This window comes from Pelophylax lessonae, assembly GCF_965119305.1.
Source record: "Pelophylax lessonae genome assembly, chromosome: 1".
Taxonomy (NCBI): domain Eukaryota; kingdom Metazoa; phylum Chordata; class Amphibia; order Anura; family Ranidae; genus Pelophylax; species Pelophylax lessonae.
This window is the reverse complement of record NC_138768.1, coordinates 274,112,811-274,131,469: the sequence shown is the minus strand read 5'-3', so window position 1 is coordinate 274,131,469 and position 18,659 is coordinate 274,112,811.

Here is an 18,659-nt window from a genome sequence, read left to right as displayed (position 1 = left end):
TGCCCCTAAGGTGTGGCCAGAACGTTTTCTTTCCTGTCTAGTCCTACTCCTGTAGAGGGCAGTATAACCCGAGTTGATATTAATCAAGGAGGACTACGTCTGTCAATGAGCTTAAGAGAAAAGGATTTTACGGTAAGATCTTACAAAAATCAATTTTTCAGCTTTTTAAGCTTTTCCATTTGCTTTTATTTCTTTTTTTAATATTTTTTATTATTCATTTATTATTATTTTTTTTCGTTAGGGTAAGGGGTTAGAGTTTAGCTTAGATTAGAAGTTGGGGTCAGGGTTAGGGTTAGGGATTATGGTGTCAGGTACCTTGGTTGAAGGCCAAGTTGACGAGAGGGCTTCCCTTGGGGCTCCGGTCTGAGCAACCCTGAATGTGATGCACGGGTGCCAGTAGCTTGATAACAGATGACTGCCACAGTCAGGGATGTAGTCAAGGTGAACCGGAGTCATACATGGTAAGACAACAGAGTGGTCAGTGCACACTGGATAATCTTGCCTCAAGGTCACCTAATCCTGTGGCCTATAGTATGTCACCTTGTTGGGACATTGCATGAGGCCATCTTTTCTACTTTAGCATATCCTGTAAATAGACTCATGCCAGTTTGTGTCTTCATAGGTTACTCTATCAGCTCCCTTCGATTGTGCTAGTTTTGACCCCCTATCTCACCCAATATCTCTCACAACGTTTGTGTATTGAAAATTATTGTTGGCATGAGAGACATTGCAGGGGGTCTTTGTCCTCTTTCCTTCTGTGGACCTTGGATCTTTTTTTGTCATTTGTGACTAACGATTGGAATTTATCATACAGGTTTATTATTATGGCACATTCTCCATCCTCGCCACTTAAAGGGATTGTAAAGGCAGAAGGTTTTTTTATCTTAATGCATTGGCTGAGACAGCATTGCAGTGTGATTGGCTCCCGTGCTGTCAATCAAAGCCAATCAGTGTGACGGAGGCGGGCCGGGTCGTGGTCCTGTGTCTGAATGGACACAGGGAGCTGTAACTTAGCTCCGGTGCCGCCACAGCAAGCTGCTTGCTGTGGGAGCGCTCAACAGGAGGGAGGGGCCAAGAGCACTGAAGAGGGAACCGAGGCAAGGAGGATCTGGGCTGCTCTGTACAAAATGGAGCCGGTAATTATAACATGTTTGTTATTTTAAAAAAAAACAAGACTTTACAATCACTTTAAGCTTACCTCCTGTCTTTCAAGACATGTTTTTTTAGTTTCTTCGTATTACATATTTCAAAGTGAACTCCAATAACTAATAAAACAATAAACAAAAAAAAATAACAAATAACACATTTTAACCAAGGGATTAGGCTTTTGCAGGATTGCTCATGGCAGTTTGTAATTTTTCTTTTTTGCATTTTATATGCAACAAATTATTTTTTATTTCTCTACTCTCAACTTTTTGCACCAGTACATGCATACCTCTAAATTGTCTATTAGTTCTTAATATTGCTATACCACACGTGAAGTTCCTGTCTATAGTTGCTTTTCAGGGGCTTGGACTTATGCTAAACGGTGTATGTTTTAATTTACTTGTCCCTTTAAATTGTTTAAGTGGTTTACCCACATCAATACTCAGGTAGCTGATGATGGTATTTATTCCCCTGCCGCCAGCAGACCCCCATCTCCATGGTTAGGCCCTGGGGGAGGGGTGAAACATGTTGGAGTTATGGTCTAGAATAGATGAATCAAGCTGAGGCTGCTATTTTTTTTTTTTAAAGAAACTTTATTCAAACCAATGATCGATACATGAAGAATGCAAGAAAAATAATGAACAACACTTTTTTTCATTTTTGGTAGGTAACAGCTGATTAACATGCAGAGCTATGAATTGGCACGATATGTGCAAGATACCAACAGTAAATCAAGGCACAAAATACTGGAACCCTAGTTGGATGGATCAAAGCTAGGTACCTGTGCTAATAACCAATGCATAGATTGTAAAATAGAGGAATAAACATAGAGAACAAATGTGGTGAGAGGGGGGGGGGGGGGATTGAGGAAGTATGTCCATGTCCACAGCAGTAAAAGGCCCTAACCCGGGGGTGAATAAGTGAAGGAACCATCAATCAGGGTTGGTTTCGCATCCCGGGGGAACGAATTCAGGAAGTCCTGCCATTTATCGTAAAACCGGTCAGAAGAGGATTTGAGATTAAAGTCTGTGTTGAAATGGTCCCTGGTTACAAGATGTTGGAGCTCACAGTGTACCTGGGAGATGGACGGACCTGGCGGTGAAATCCAATTTGCCAGTATGGCTCTGCATGCTATCAGCAAGCAAGTGAGTATCCATGTGCGTGGATGCGGTGCCGGGCGGCTAGTCCAGACTTGAAGCTGTTTCTCCCAATAGCCAGAGATAAGTAGGAGAGGATCTTTTGGTAGATGAAGAAGAGTAACTCGTTTAATTAGGGAGAGCACTTGGTCCCAGAAGTTGGATATAAAGGTGCATGACCAAAATCTGTGTTGTAAGGTGGGCCGTTGTGCTGTACAGAGGGGACATTTGCTGGCGTTAGGGTTGTCTTTATTGAGAAGAAACGGAATATAGGCCCTGTGTAGAATCTTCAATTGCGTTTCTCTCCAAGTCTCATTGGGAGTCAGACGTAGAACGCTACGGTATCCCAGAAAGATTTTGGTCACAATGCCCTCTGTCGGGAAGGCTCTAGCCCAGTGAGCTGCCGTGTTGCCGGCCTGACGGAAAGAGACGAGCCGTTGAAATGGTTTATAAATTGCTGATATGCTGTATGTCCCGGCAGCCAGAAGAGGATCGAGTAAAGGGTCGAGGAATCTCTGAATCGCGCGTTGACGCGAGTCCCGGAGGAAACTATGGCATTGCATTATATAGAAAACATGTGAGCCTGGAAGATTGTGACCATCCAGGACTTCGCGTACATTACGTGGTTGACCAGTCACATAGATCCGAGAAGTATGTTAGTCCCTTTTGCTGCCAAGGGTCAGTGAACTGATATTGTAATCCCGGGAGAAAGGCAGGGTTTCCTGTAATAGGCAGGTATTTGGAGATAGAGAGGGGGAGTCCCAAGCGTTTCCTGACCTCTCTCCATGCAATCACCGTGTCCCTCAATAATATATTATGTTGTAGCCTGGGGGGCATAGCTTTCCATTTGGTGTGTAGAAGCTCTGCCAAAGAGTAAGGCGCAGACATTTGTGTCTCCAAGTCCTTATTTGAGTAGTGGGAGGAATTGGAAATCCAGTCTAGTGCTATCCTAAGGAGGCAAGAAAAGTTATACATCCTAATATCAGGAAGATTAGCGCCCCCTTCGCTCCTGGGAAGACACAACTTACCATGGGAGATGCGTGGTCGCCTGCCCTTCCATATAAATTTGGAAATGACACTATTAAGTTGCTTTGCATCTGAATGTTTAATCAGTAACGGGATAGTTTGTAGTGGATATAATAACCGGGCAAAGCTGACCATCTTAACTAGATGACATCGTCCCAAGAGCGAAAGAGGCAGATCCATCCAACTATCTAGTTGCTGATAAAGCTTTTGGAAGAGTGGAGGGTAATTCAAGGTATAGATGGAGGAGGGAAGTTTACCTATCTTAATCCCCAAGTACGTGATGTGAGATGAGGCCAATGTAAAGGGAGAGGAGGAAGCCCAAAGGGTTCTGGATTTGGTACCCAGGGGGAGAATTTCACTCTTTGAGTAATTGATTCTAAGGCCCGAACACAATTTAAATCTATCAAACGTAGAAATAATAGTATGCATGTCCAGAGCGGGGTTACGGGTGAAGATCAGGACGTCGTCCGCAAAAAGGGAGATGCGGAGCTCCCGAGGCCCAACCAAAATCCCATGTAGAGGAGCAACCTCTAGCAGGTACCTACAAAGGGGTTCTAGCGCCAGGTTGAAAAGCAGCGGGGGCAAGGGACAGCCTTGCCTCGTGCCTTTGAACAAGCAAAATTAATCGGTGAGAGACCCCGCCACCCACAGCCTGGCCACGGGAGATGCGTACATGGCCCCGACAATGTGAGTAAAGGGCCCCGAAAAAACCGAAGGCCTTGAGAACCATAGAAAGCCAGTCAAAACTCACATTGTCAAAGGCCTTCTCCGCGTCCAGGGTGATGATCGCCAGGTCTGCCTCCGAGCATATCCTAGCTTGGTCCAAAGCTAGAAGAATCTTACGAATATTGGACCAACCTCCCCTGGGTAAATCCGGACTGCGCCGGATGTATCAAAGAAGGCATAATCTGGGCCAGCCGGGATGCTATGATTTTAGAGAGGATCTTTACATCCAGGTTCAAGAGGGATATTGGCCTGTAAGAACCGGGTTCTAGGGGTCCTTTCCTTTCTTGGCAAGGAGTTTAATTGTGGCCTGGTTACCAGTGGGGGGATAGGAGCTTCCACACCAGATGGCCGAGTAGACCTCCAGCAGAGCGGGACCTACAAGTTCCAGGGCAGACTTGTAAAATTCCCCAGTAAGCCCATCCGGGCCTGGGGCCTTGTTGGAAGCTAGCTGTTTTATAGTAGACTGGATCTCTGGGAGAGTTACCGGGGCGTTCAGCAATTCCACATGCGCAGCAGAAATCTTGGGAAGAGGTACACTGTCCAAGAAAAAACGGGCCTGGGTAGCGTCAAAAGGATCTAGGGATTATAAGGAGGCATAGAAGTTGCGCATAATAGACTTCACCCCTTGTGGAGTGGAATCAACCTTGCCTTACGGGTCCCTAAGGGATGCAATATGTGTGGGCTTATAAGGGGCTTTGCATAGTCTCGCCAGCAGTTTACCCGCTTTGTTCCCAAACCTATGTATCGTGGCCTGGAAGTGAGCACGCTTGATTGATTACAGTTTATCCGCCCAGGTATCGAAGGCCTGTTTGGCCTGCGTCCACTCCTGTCTAGTGACATGGGAGTCCAACGCCAGCAGAGCGTGTTGGGCTGATTGTAAACGAGCACTTGCCTGTAAATAGCTTTTGGAAGTTGACTTTTTATAGACGGAGGCATAAGATATTATCCTGCCTCGTAAGTAAGCCTTATCAGCCTCCCACAATGAATTTGGATCGGATGCATGAGACATGTTGTCCGTGGCATACTCAAACCAAGCCCGGGCTACATAGGCGCGGAAATCAGAGTCATTGTGCAGATATCCGGGGAATCTCCACAGATGAGACTCGGCTTGCCTATCAGGGGGATCAAAAGTTAAGGAGATGGGGGCATGGTCAGAAATAACAATGTCATGAATTTCCGTGTCCTCAATTCTATGAATGGCAGTATCAGAGCAGAAAAAGAAATCTATCTTTGTAAATACATTATGAGGGTGGGAATAAAAAGTATATTCCCTGTCTGTGGGATGGTGGAGACGCCAAACATCCGTGAGTTGCAGGGAGTCAACCAGGTTGGTAAGGGATATGGCAGAGGCAGTGGGAAGAGTACCCCTTGGCCTATCTAGTAGGGGATCCATTGGGGAGTTGAAGTCGCCGCCAATTATATGGTGAGTATCTGGGAATTGGAGAAGATGTGCCGAGAGTTTCGGGAAGAAGGATTGATCAGGGGTATTGGGGCATATACATTGGTCAGTATCAGATCTCTATTCAATTTTACATGAGCCGTGATATAGCGACCATTGTCGTCAGATGAGAGGGACACAATTTCACATGAGAGGCTTTTATGTATTAAAATTAAAACGCCAGCTTTGCGCCCTACTGCTGCAGAACCCAGAACCGTACCCACCCACAGCTTTTTCATCCGGTAAAAATCCTCTAAGGGTAGGTGAGACTCCTGAAGCAGAGCGATGTCCGTTTTCAGTCTCTTAAGGTGACGAAGAATTTTCATTCTCTTAATAGGGGACCTAAGGCCCTTGACGTTCCATGAGATAATCTTCATGGAGGGTCAGGGGGGGTGATATGCGAAGCCGAAATAAAAGGTATTATAGATCCGAACAAGGCAGGGAGATTGGGTTTTAAAAAGGGAGGACATGGCAGCAGTGTGTTTAGGGTTTGTAGTGCTGTGGAACCATATCGGAACGTATTCCAACCATGGAGCCAAAGGGAGGGAGGTAGGAGTAGTAACCTTAAACAGAGGAAAAACAAACCAGCAAAAGGAAACGAGTAACAGCAATGACTTCACTTTTTTCCGCATGCTGTAACTGTGAGAGACGGCACAGCCCTTGGCAATGGCTTAGCAGACCTGGTCAGCAAGTAACCGACCTCACCCCGAGAGATGGCAGTTAAGGTTGCTGGTAGGCCCTTGACAAGGATGCCTCAGTTCTCCACAGTGACAGCATAGCACATACAGAAATACGGTCATAGAGCAACATGTGGCACATAACCAACTGAGACACATAAAACAGAACCATACGCCGCAACAGTGTGGTAAGATCGCCCACCAGGGCGAGTGTCTGGCGGGGGGGCCAGGGTGCTTCAGAAGTAGTCAGGAAAAAAGCATGGTACCTTTGGAGTCATGTCGGCACCACAATGAAAGGAGAGTCATCGTCCAAAGTTGGAGGAGAGTCAGCGATGAGGAGCAGAGCAAAGTCCACTGACCACGTCAGAATATTTCTGCCGTTTGGGTGAGTCCTTGCGAGGACTCCTTTGAACTAGAGGGCGCGGGACTGCAGATGGTTTAGTAGCCAAAGGACCATGTCCACGTGGAGAGAGCGCAAGAAAGGTTCCGCTTCCGATGGGTCTTGGAAGGACAGCTGTTCGCCGGATGGTGATCGTAGCCGGAGGATAGCAGGGTATGCCAATGTGAACTTGATCTGTGCTTGATGCAACTTGGAGCATACTGTCTGAAAAGCCTTTCTCTTTTTTGCTACTTCAACTGAGTAGTCAGCAAAGATCAATACTTTTTTTCCATCGATCTGGAAAGATTTTGTCCGTCTGAATCTTTGGAGAATCGCAGATTTGTCGCCGTAGTTCAAATACTTAGCAATAATCGGTCGTGGGGTGGTACACTCAGCGTTGTGGATCCCCATGCGGTGGGCTCTTTCAACAACACAGACGCCTTGGAGACCCAGGGCCTCAGGTATTTTTTTGGCGCACAGTTCAGGGAAAGCAGACGGCGGCATAGATTCTGGTATCCCGATAAACCGGAGGTTGCTCCTGCGGGCCCTATTTTCGAGGTACTCCAGTTTTTGCAGAATGAATTGGTTGGTTTTTTCCTGGGATTGCTCAAAACTTTGAGACTGGTATATCTCTTCCTCCATACTGGCCACCCGGGATTCTACCTCCTGCAGCCTATGTGAGTGATCACTGTTGTTTTTAAGGTCCTGCATGCCTTCATTTACAGCAGTCTGCACTGCTGCAGTGATTGTGGGTGTCAGCAGCGCCACTACAGCTGGGCTATGCGGTCAGTTTGTGGATCATCCGCGGATGGCACTGTGGAGACTGGGGGAGCTGCAGTATCCATATTAGAGGCGTCCGCCTCTCCAGGGGGGAGGGCCGAGACCGCGGCCTCGATTTGTGGCTGGCCCGGCGGAGCGCGCGGGCCGCCCTTTTCAAGAAATTTGTCCATAATTCCAGATCAAGGTAAGCAGACCTGGTACCTGGAGGTGCGGGAGCTTGCCGCTGGTCCCGGGATGGCGATCGCCCGGTTTTATATGCAGTTTAATCAGCGCTGCCGTGGGAGCCGAGGGGATCTGCGCCTACAGCATTTGGCGCCAGAACCGGAAGTTGAGGCTGCTATTCCTTGCTTACCACTCAGGCCAGGTGAGGTGTGCGGCGGTTGAGCTACCTTTTTCTGTTTTTGCATTATGCTTTGGGAATGGACAGACCTTTCCTCAGCCTGTACCCTCACTGGTCAGTTGCATCCAACTAGCCGGACATTGGCAGCCTGAGCATTTATCATAGACCACACTGGACATTAGCCTGAGCTCGTCTGTGTACTGGTATGTGTGCACGAGCATTAGCTGTATGGGAATGAGCAGTAGCTGCAGAAGAATTTGCATTAGCTACAGAAGAATTTGCATTAGCCAAATGAGAATTCTTTAGCTGAACTAGCTTCCTGACATAGGGCTATGTATTATTTATTTATTTATTGTTTGGTTAGGGTGTTACTGCTACTGCTACAACTACTACTAGTAGTAATAATAATAATAATAATAATAAATTAAAAAAATAAATGTAAAATTAATACACAAAGAAATAAAAACTACCCCTAAATAAATAATAAATAAATTCAATAAATAAATAGAGTCCTTCCTCTTTTTTGGTCTGATGTGTATATCTTTGTACAAGATGTACCTATTTTGCTACCAAGGGTGTTGTGCTGCATTAGACTTTTGTCCAGTCTCTGTATTGCTGCATTGTTTCAAAAGCCAATGTAGCAACCTCCTAGTTAGGTAGGTACTAGGTAAAGCATTTATTGCTCCTGCTGCTTATCAGGAGGGGAGCCTGATCTATTAGGTTGCCTGTCACATGTTTCCAGGTGTGATTCATTGGGTCTGAGGGAGTGTCCCCACTGCATCCAATGAGGGAGCTTGTTGGACAGTGGAGGAAACCTAGCCAGTGACACATCATTTTTTTTTGGCAGTCCCAGTGGGAGGGCATTCTTGCAATGCATCTTGGGATTGACCATAAATATTGAGGGGACATGTGACAAGGCATCTTTGGAGGGAAGCAGAGTCCCAGGAGGAGGTGGACCGCTGTCTCTCCTCCTGCAGTGTGTGAGGAAGGTGGTCTTAGGCGGTCAGCCTAGTGAACCAGGTGTGGAGCTGAGCTGCAGAGGGTCCAGTGCAACTGACGGTGGAGCTGCTGGCAGAGTCTTTTGGGAAAAACAGTGTGCGTGAGTACTGATGGACCTGCCAAAGGGTCTAGCCCAGGAAGGGGGACCACTCCAGTGAAGTCAGGGGATCAAGGAGCTAGCTCACATGGGAGAGTATGACAGTAAAGGGTGTGCCATGAAAAAGCCCTCAAGAATAGGAACAAAAGGAGGTGCCAGGGTGGGCCCTGAAGTGTGTTCTGCAGTACAGTACAGCTTATCTAAAGCGGTTCATTTATCACTACTTCATCGCTATTGACAAGGAGATGCAGCGACCTTGCCGCATTCAAGTACAGTTAAACGTCCCAGCAAATTGTGCATAGTTTATTCAAGTTGGAGTATCCCACTCATTTCCTTCTCCTATTCAAGTTCTCAATAAAACAAAAAAAAACAAACCCCTACACTGTTTATTGACCGAGCCAAACACTTTAAAGTCGCTGAACTATTGTACTGTTGCTATGGGTAACCCAGGGGAACCTGTCACCAGCAGCTCCCCAGGGAGTAGTGCTACACCAATATAAAGAAAAATAGAGGTTAAAAATTTTTTTGATTTGGTTAGGAAAGATATGGTACATTTTCTCAGATTGTGGATTGTTTCAATGATTGTTAAGGTTTGGTGGGGTGGGCCCAGGTTGGTAACCTGATTTTTGGATAATGTTGTCCTCTTTGTGGGTGGACAGCAGTGTTGGTCAGTTACCACATTGAAAAAGTAATTAGTTACTCAGCAAAGTAACTGCAACTTTTTTTACTATTCTATAATGCAATTACGTTCTATGAGATCTTTAATAGTTGTGGCGGTGTGGCACACTGTGGGGGTCTGAGTCCTGAGTCCTCCTGACTGTGAGTAACTGTATTTTATTTTGTTTTTTGGTACCTGCTGCCTGGAGTGGCTGGCTCTTGGTGGTGTGGCACACGAGTGGTGGCAGTGTGGCACACTGGTGGTGGCAGTGTGGCACACTGGTGGTGGTGGCGGTGTAGCACACTGGTGGTGGCAGTGTGAAACACTGGTGGTGGCGGTGTGGCACACTGGTGGTGGTGGTGGCGGTGTGGCACACTGGTGGTGGTGGCGGTGTGGCACACTGGTGGTGGCGGTGTGGAACACTGGTGGTGGCGGTGTGGAACACTGGTGGTGGCGGTGTGGCACACTGGTGGTGGCGGTGTAGCACACTGGTGGTGGTGTGGCACACTGGTGGTGGTGGTGTGGCACGCTGGTGGTGTGGCACACTGGTGGTGGCGGTGTGGCACACTGGTGGTGGTGGTGGTGTGGCACACTGGTGGTGGTGTGGCACACTGGTGGTGAAGGTATGGCACACTGGTGGTGGCGGTGTGGAACACTGGTGGTGGCGGTGTGGCACACTGGTGGTGGCGGTGTAGCACACTGGTGGTGGTGTGGCACACTGGTGGTGGTGGTGTGGCACGCTGGTGGTGTGGCACACTGGTGGCGGTGTGGCACACTGGTGGTGGTGGTGTGGCACACTGGTGGTGGTGTGGCACACTGGTGGTGAAGGTATGGCACACTGGTGGTGGCGGTGTGGAACACTGGTGGTGGCGGTGTGGAACACTGGTGGTGGCGGTGTGGCACACTGGTGGTGGCGGTGTGGAACACTGGTGCTGGCGGTGTGGAACACTGGTGGTGGGGTGGTGGTGTGGAACACTGGTGGTGGTGGTGTGGCACACTGGTGGTGGTGGTGTGGCACGCTGCTGGTGGTGCTGTGGCACACTGGTGGTGGTGTGGTGGCTGGTGGGTGGTGGCTGGTGGGGGTCTGAGTCCTGACTCCTGACTGTCTGTGACTGACTGTGAGTTTTTTTTTTTGGTACCTGCTGTGCTGGGCTCGCTGGTGGTGGTGTGGCCTCTGGGTCCCTCTGGCTCCGTCCTCCTGCAGGCCTCAGGCCTGCCTGTCTGTGCCTCTCTCCTCTTCTGGGCTGGCTGTGTGCGTTGGACCGTTGGTGGACTGGTGGTGGTGGACTTCCTGCTGCCCAGTGCACTGCCCTGTGGTGGTGGTAGAGTCTCCTGGACCTGGACTATATCGTTTTGTAAGTAAAGTAACTGCCTTGTTTTATATATATTTTGCCAGTCTGGCAAAAGTAAGTCACAACAGTGAAGTACTAGTGTGGGTGGCACTGTCTGGCACTGTGGGCGCACTGGGCGGCAATGGCTGGGTCGGATCACCGACTCGCCGCCCGGACTCTATGCCCTCTCCTGAAGAGCTGTGCTGCTGCTGTCCCTGTCCGACTCCTGGTGCCGCGTGACTCACTCGACTGAGTCTCCTCCTCTTCTTTCTCCAGTACCGCGGACAGCGGTCATATAGGAGAGGGGGAATACAATTACATCTACTGCCATCTAGTGGCGGTAGATGTAATTGTGGTAACGCAGCCTAAAGTAGCGGCAACGGCGTTACAGGGAGAGGACGAGTAATACCCTGAAAAGTAACTGCGTTACGTAACGCCGTTTACTTAAACGCAGTTACTACCAACACTGGTTGGTAAACTGTTATTTGGTTGGTGTAAGATATTCCTGCTCGAGTCTAGTGACTAAGCATGTTGGTGTGTTAATGGTTAACATTAGTTCTGTTTGGTAATAAAGTTGAAAGCCTATTGCATAAATAAAATTGATTTAAATTCGATAAAGGGGCCAGGGCCTAAACTTTCCCACAATCCTTGTCACGTATTTATTATTTTGGTATGTTCTTCCAACTTTTTAAACAGGGGGCCATTTCACTGTCCCTCAGACTGTTGGGGGGCCGGATAATATTTTGAAAAAAATATGAGCAAATTCCTATGCACACTGCACATTTCTTATTATGCACAGAATGCAGGGTTCATTATCGTGTTGCGCTCAAAATTCAGGGTTCAGACGCGCACTGCGATCAGAACACAGGGATCAGGAGTATGTTGCACTCAGTATGTAGGGATCAGGAGTGCGTTTTACTCAGAATTTTTGGATCAGGAGTGCGTTGCACCCAGAATGCAGGGTTCAGGAGTGTCTTATGCTCAAAATCCAGGGCTCAGGAGTGCGTTACGCTCAGAATGCAGGGTTCAGGAGTGCATTACGTTCAGAATGCAAGGTTCGGGAGTGTGTTAGGCTAAGAATGCAGGGATCAGGAGTGCGTTAGGCTCAGAATGAAGGGATCAGGAGTGAGTTAGGCTCAGATTGCAGGAATCAGGAGTGCATTAAGCTCAGAATGCAGGAATCAGGAGTGTGTTAGGCTCAGAATGCAGGGATCAGGAGTGAGTTATGCTCAGAATGCTGGAATCAGGAGTGTGTTAGGCTCAGAACGCAGGAATCAGGAGTGCGTTAGGCTCAGAATGCAGGGATCAGGGGGTTGGGGGGCTTAATGTGAACTGTTCTGAACTGTAGAGGACACTGTTCATGGGATTGTACCCCCCGAATAACACCCATCATACCATTAGACGGGGGTCCTCAAACTAGGGCCCATGGGCCGGATAAGGTCCACCAAGATCATTTACTCAGTCTGCCCTTTAGGGTCGGCCCTACTATGGGTCCCGCTCCAGTAAGCCTCCGCCACTGTCATCAGTGAACAGCGGAGAGCAAAAGGCAGCTTAGCTCAGGATAGTGGGCAGGCAAAGGACTTGCCCAAATTAACTTTTGAAGGTAAACCGCAGGTGATTGATTGCTAGGACACAGGGCGGTCCTAAGCAACCAATCACCAGCTAAACAACCATTTACCAGCTTGATAATATGGAAAGTCACTCTGCTGGCCCCTGCTCCCAGCCTCTGAACTGTGCTGCCTTCTGCTCTCGGCTGTGAGGTAGGACACTGCTATGGGAGGGAAAGGGAAGAGCATTGGTTACTGCTATAGGGGAAAGGGGTGCAGAGGACACCACTGTGTGTGTGTGTGGGGGGGAGGGGGGAAAAGTGATGTGAAGGGGGCAAGATTAGACTCACAGCCGCACAGCGACACCACGGGCTGGGCGGAAGAGGAGTCACAGACATGGCCGCACACTGGGAGATGAGCAGTGGCCACAGCCCGCATCAGCCCTGTACAGACCACGGTCTCTGCCCACCTCCTTCCATGCGACCCGTTTACCAATAGGCCACTCCTGCCAGGACATGTGACCCTGGCCCACTAAGTAAATGCCCGTAATCAGGGACACTGTGATGGTGTGGCAGTGTTTAGGGACATTGCAACTGGTGTGTCGGTGGTCAGGGAAAAAATGGCTGTATGGCTCGTGTGGCAGTGATCAGGAACTGGTGTGGAAATGATTAGGGAGACTGCGAGTGGTGTGGCGGTGATTGGGGATATTGTGAGTGAGTGGCGGTGATTGGGGTCACTGACTAACAGCCCTGGTCTGGTGACATTGTACTGCTTTTGCAGTGATCAGAAATAATGGCTGACAGCACTGACACACAGTGATATAAGGAGCAGCTAGCTATTTTACATGATCACTACCATAGTGGTACAATGTCACCATAGTGACACTGCACTTGTTCTGGTGAAAATATGTAAAAAAAAAGATGTATTTTATAAATAATTTTTGTACAATAGTTATTTTTTTTTTTTTTTACATCTTTTCTTTTTATCCTCTAACCAGAACAGTGCAGTGTTACCATAGTTGACACTGCCCTTACATAGGGAGGCTATTAATATTTTTTTTTTACACTGATTGCTGTCACAATGTTTCTCACAGTTCTCTGCTGCATTCATGCAACGTTTGAGAACTACTGTGATAGCTGTGATTGGCCACAGCTATCACATGGTACCTTGGATAAGTGATAAGCTGTATCTGGTGGACACAGCAGTCACAGCATTGCACCACTGTGCCCCCAGGGGCACAGTTCTTGGAGGACATACTGACATGTCCTCTCAGAACAATGCTTGTCCCACCTGGCCAGCATGCGCAGCTTAGCTTACAGCGGCCATCCCGATCCTGTGTACCTGGATGACTAGCTTCCGCGCAGGCATGACATCATCCCACGCTGGTCAACGAAGAGGCCCGAAAACTCTCTGTCTTTTATACAACTTAAGCATAACTGCGTCATTTAGATTCATTTTAGAAAAGATATTTTAGTTTAACTGAACAATGTTTAAGTATGTATAGGAATCTTATGTTGTGTAGAATACATGTATATGTTTATTTAAAATCCATACACTTGTCTACATATGATTATATGTACAAGAGCACCCTGATTCTATAATGCAGAGGAATATTGTTTATACTAAAACCCTGCAGTCCTCTATTCCTACATTTATTGCCTATTTGTTATTCACCACCAGAGGGTGCTCTCTATTAGGTTGTCAGGCAAAATGAAAATTACATGCCACTCTCAGATAAATCAACTGAAGAAATGAAAGCAATAAAAAACATAAATGTCTGACTTTTATGAACAGGCCAATACAAAAAAGGATGAGGAGAACTTGTTCATACTGGAATGCATAAAAACACATGTAATATCTGGTGTATGTTGTCACAAGTTTCAGATGTATTGTCGCCATTCAAAAGGCTTGAATAGGAAACTGCATGTCAATTTACTGAAAGCTGCAGCACACTGCGTGTTTTCAAAATGAACTGCAACACATTGCTCTGATACAAATGGCCACTTTTGACCATAAAAGAAACCTGATAATGCAATTATGTCAAATTGTAATGATTAAAAAGGCATCTAAAGCCACATTTTTCTCATTTTTGGAGCAGAGAAAGGTTAAACCTCACATTTGTGTGCTATTGAAATAATTTCCCTTTATTTCCTACCCTGTAAATGTTACAGAAAGTGTGGGGATATATCTCAAAAGTGAGGAAATATCTCCTCTTAGCCCTAGTTCACATTGACTGCAGCTTTGAAATCGTGCGACTTCATCTGAAATTGCATGTCAGTTTGACTTTGGGTGTGACTTGGAACACATCTGTGCAGATGCCTATGCAGGTCGCACCTGAAATTGCAAAAAGTAGTGCAGGAACTACTTTTTCCAATGGGTGTGGCACCGAAAAAGTCAATGTCACACCGATTTGAACTGTACGATTGATGGCAATAGGGTACGACTTGTCATGCAATTTGACCCATCAAATTGCATGACAAGTTGCTCCAATGTGAATGAGGGCTTAAATACTTGTCACAAGAACAAGTGTCCCCACTGAAAAAGTTGCTGATCTGGTGACAAATCAGAATTAGATTTTCCTTAATTTTCAATCCTCTGTACGAAAACAGAAGGTAAATCCCCTCAGACAGGCGCAATTGAAACCAGACAGGGGTACTAACCTCTAACCCATCTTTCAAAAAAAAAAAAAAAAGTATTAGATACCAAGTGCAAGGTCCACTTATTCAATAGTGGAACATTCCTCACTTAAAATCCTTCCGTCCCAACTTAAAAAAAGTTTAAAATATAATTGTAGTGATAATGATGTCTGGGGGAAGGTGTGCCATACTCATAATTCATATTTAGCAATCAAGTTCCTAAACTGAACAGTCAGCCCTGAGCCACACAGAGCAGGCCATCATAAATTCCATTAACACAGCTCAAGCTAGAAAAAGGGAGTCAGTAATAAGCAATGCTTGATTGAAAAACACTTTAATGGTTGATTAGTCCTTGTAAATATTATTAAGCAGAGACTGGAAAACCAAATACTTTTATTAGCTATACAAGAAGAAGTGTTAAAAACATTCCAGTTTACAACATCCACCCAACTGTAGGAGAGGATCACCATCTTTCTAAGATCAAATACCTGTATTTTACAAGGTGCAGACACATTCCATCTTGTACAAGCATTAGATGTATATAAGTTTAGTCTCTATCAAATGGTACTTTCATGCTGCACAATAATATAATGTATTATTAGACTGTAGCATGTGATTATAGGAAAACATCAATACAATTAGAAAATGGGATCTCGTAGTGAAATATGGGTCGGCAGGAGAAATCACTGAATGCTGAGAAAGACACAGGGGATTGACTCACCCAGAATTGTTGGTTTCTGGACAGACTTTGTGGGACAGTCTTTATTATCGGAGCAGCATACTGTGATGTGGGCAGTGGGAGAGGTAAATATTTTCTTTGCAGATAACTTATCTGTTGGGAGTTTTAAAGGGGAACTATACTAACCTTCCCTCCAGTGATGTGATCATAAGAGCCAATGCAGTAGTAATGAACAGGGAAGGAGGTGAAAAAGAAATAGGAAGAGGTGGAAGTTCATTCCCCACATGGCTGGGTGAGATGGCTTTTGCTACTGCTATGGTTTTGGACTTTTGTTTGCTGTATGGACATAGCCAGTATCCCTTTTTTAGGACTTTATTGAGTTGTTTCATGAGCATTATTTTTGATTATTTCACATGGCTAAAGACAAGCCTGCTAAAATCACAAAAAAAAATGCTATGTTCTGTGACAAACATTTTTTGTGTTCTACATCCCTACTAACCCCCTTAATATCACAACTGGTGCTGGAAGGTTGAGCAGGCATAAAAAGAAAAGAGATCAACATTAAGGCCCCTTTCACACACGCTGTCCGTTTGTCCGTTTTTCATCCATCCGTTGACGGATGAAAAACGGACATCAATGCATCTCTATGTAAAAACGGATGACAACGGATGAAAGACGGATAACAACTGACGAAAAACGGATAACAACTGACGAAAAACGGATGACAACTGACGTTGTGTGAAAGGGGCCTTAAATGACTGGTCCTGCCCTTTTTTGTTTGTTTTGGATTTAGGAAAAAGAAATCCTAAAAAAAATGGTGGTGGCTAATGTTCCACAGCAACAAAGAAGTTCTGATCAGTACTTGGCCACTGCGGCTGTTCAGCAGAATTTGGAAGCGCAACAAAGACATACAGGAGACCAGCTATCTGTCATGTGGGAGACCACAGCATTACATTTTAAAACAGTAACACTTGTGAGGAACTCCTCACTACTTTTGAAAGGATTGCAGAATGTGAATGGTGGCCCAAGATAAATAGGCAGGTTTAATTGCTCACTTATTGTCAGGGAACCCTCGAAAAGCATAATATGACCACAGTTGAATGATGCTACGGTCTATGACCGCTTGAAATTTGAATTCACAACCCACCTAGGGGTTACTACAGCAGTTAGAGTGCAAAGAGTGCACCACTGGAGCTACAGAACTAATCAGCCTCCACAAACACAGATGTATGTTTTATTACAGCTAGTAACTAAATGGTTGCAACCAAAATCTTTAATGGGTCCTTATATGGTAAAGAGGGTTGTGCTAAACCAGTACCTCTAGTTCCTCTTGGTCGATCTGCAACAAAGTGTTTGTCATCGGGACCTGAAAACCACAGATTAGTAGGTTGAGATGGTTGAGAGGTACATGGTAACTGAAGAGCTGCTCCAATGCTCAAAGAATAATTTGTTACATGCAGAGGAAAATCTTCTTCGCTTTTAAAAATGGGACCATGAAACCCTGGAACCACCATGAGAAAATACAGAGAAACAGTGACTTTAGCCTACCTTCAGAAACAGACCAGTACCTGTGCTGCAATGGGTGAATATCAATCAATACTGGCAATGTCAAGACTGGGGGCAAATAAAATTAACAAGTTACAAAAAAAAAGCAAGCGACATAACAGAGCACAATGCCCCTGGCAAGAGGAGGCCATGCACATTGTGGCTCTCTGTAATCTGTTATTGATTGCCCAAGAAGCATGTATTGCATACATCATTCTGTCATGTATTACATTCATCGTACTTTTGTGTGCATGATGTGCATAAATCAGACCCCAACCAAAGTTCTCGTACATTTGGGGAGTGTGGGGACTTTTGTACAGGACAAAATAGTAGTTACGAAGATCAGTCTTGTGACCAGGACTCTCTGGGTCATATGCATTCATGATGATACCAAGTCTTACCCACCAGAACTGGTGCAGATTACTACCTCATTTAGATATGTGAAACCTGAGGTTGGTCTGGTAAATTACCTGGCACATTCCATATTTGTAAATTAAGATTTCCCCTGGGAAAGTTCAGGGAAAAAGCAGGAGGTCAAGCTGACTCCCCAAAAAGCAGATAATGTTATTAAATTACTACTGCTGACATGTCTAATGCAGATACCCCTATTAATGCTCAACTAGCCACAAGAAAAGGGAATTTCTCCATTGCAGGTTATGCTTGGGGGGAGGTTAGTATATTGAAGAGGTCCTGTTCAAGGATGTCCATCCTGGCTACACGTGCCCAAGTTTCCATTCGGCATTGCCCAATAGCAAGGTGGTTATCATCAATGAGGTGACCCAGGAACTGGAAACAAATAACAGGTGGCCCCATTTTGTTCTTAATGGGGCCTTCTGTATCTCTAAGGTTCAGGAAGAAATTGTTAAAGAATTACTGGTACTACAGCCATACAAAAGGATGCTGCTTGACTTAGACCATAATGATGTTGTGAGAAACGTCTTGGGGCTGAAAAAACAGAGGCAGAGATGTCATTCCACATGCCAGTTACCTGCACAAGCATCTCACTTACGTAATTCCTTTGTAATCCTACCGATGATCAAAGTCTTTTCTGAGTGAATAGTGAATACCTTGATCAAAACTATAGCCTGTCAGATATTTCAAATGTTATCCCAGACAGGTTTAACCAAGGTGATCCTTACTGACCAGTGCACTCCATTTACATCAAAAGTAATGGCAGATGTGCACATTTTTACAAATTAAAGTATAACTAAAAGCAAAACTTTTTTTTTTTTTTAAGTTTTGGAGAGGAATTGGAACACCTGTCAGTTTTTATTGCTGTCTGTGCCCCTGTTAAGGAGATTCACCCTCTCTATTTGTTGTCTTTACCATTATCATTGAAAGTGAAAGTAAAAGAAAATACCCAAATTTTGGGATGTCCCCAGAAACGTAATAGAGGGGTAATTGTCCAATGGGGATGCTAGTTTTGGTGACCTGGGGCCCCCAAGGAATTTCCTTGATTTACAGGGATTTCTTCTGACTTCCTGCTTGAACAGGAAGTGAAGGGAAATCTCCGCAATGG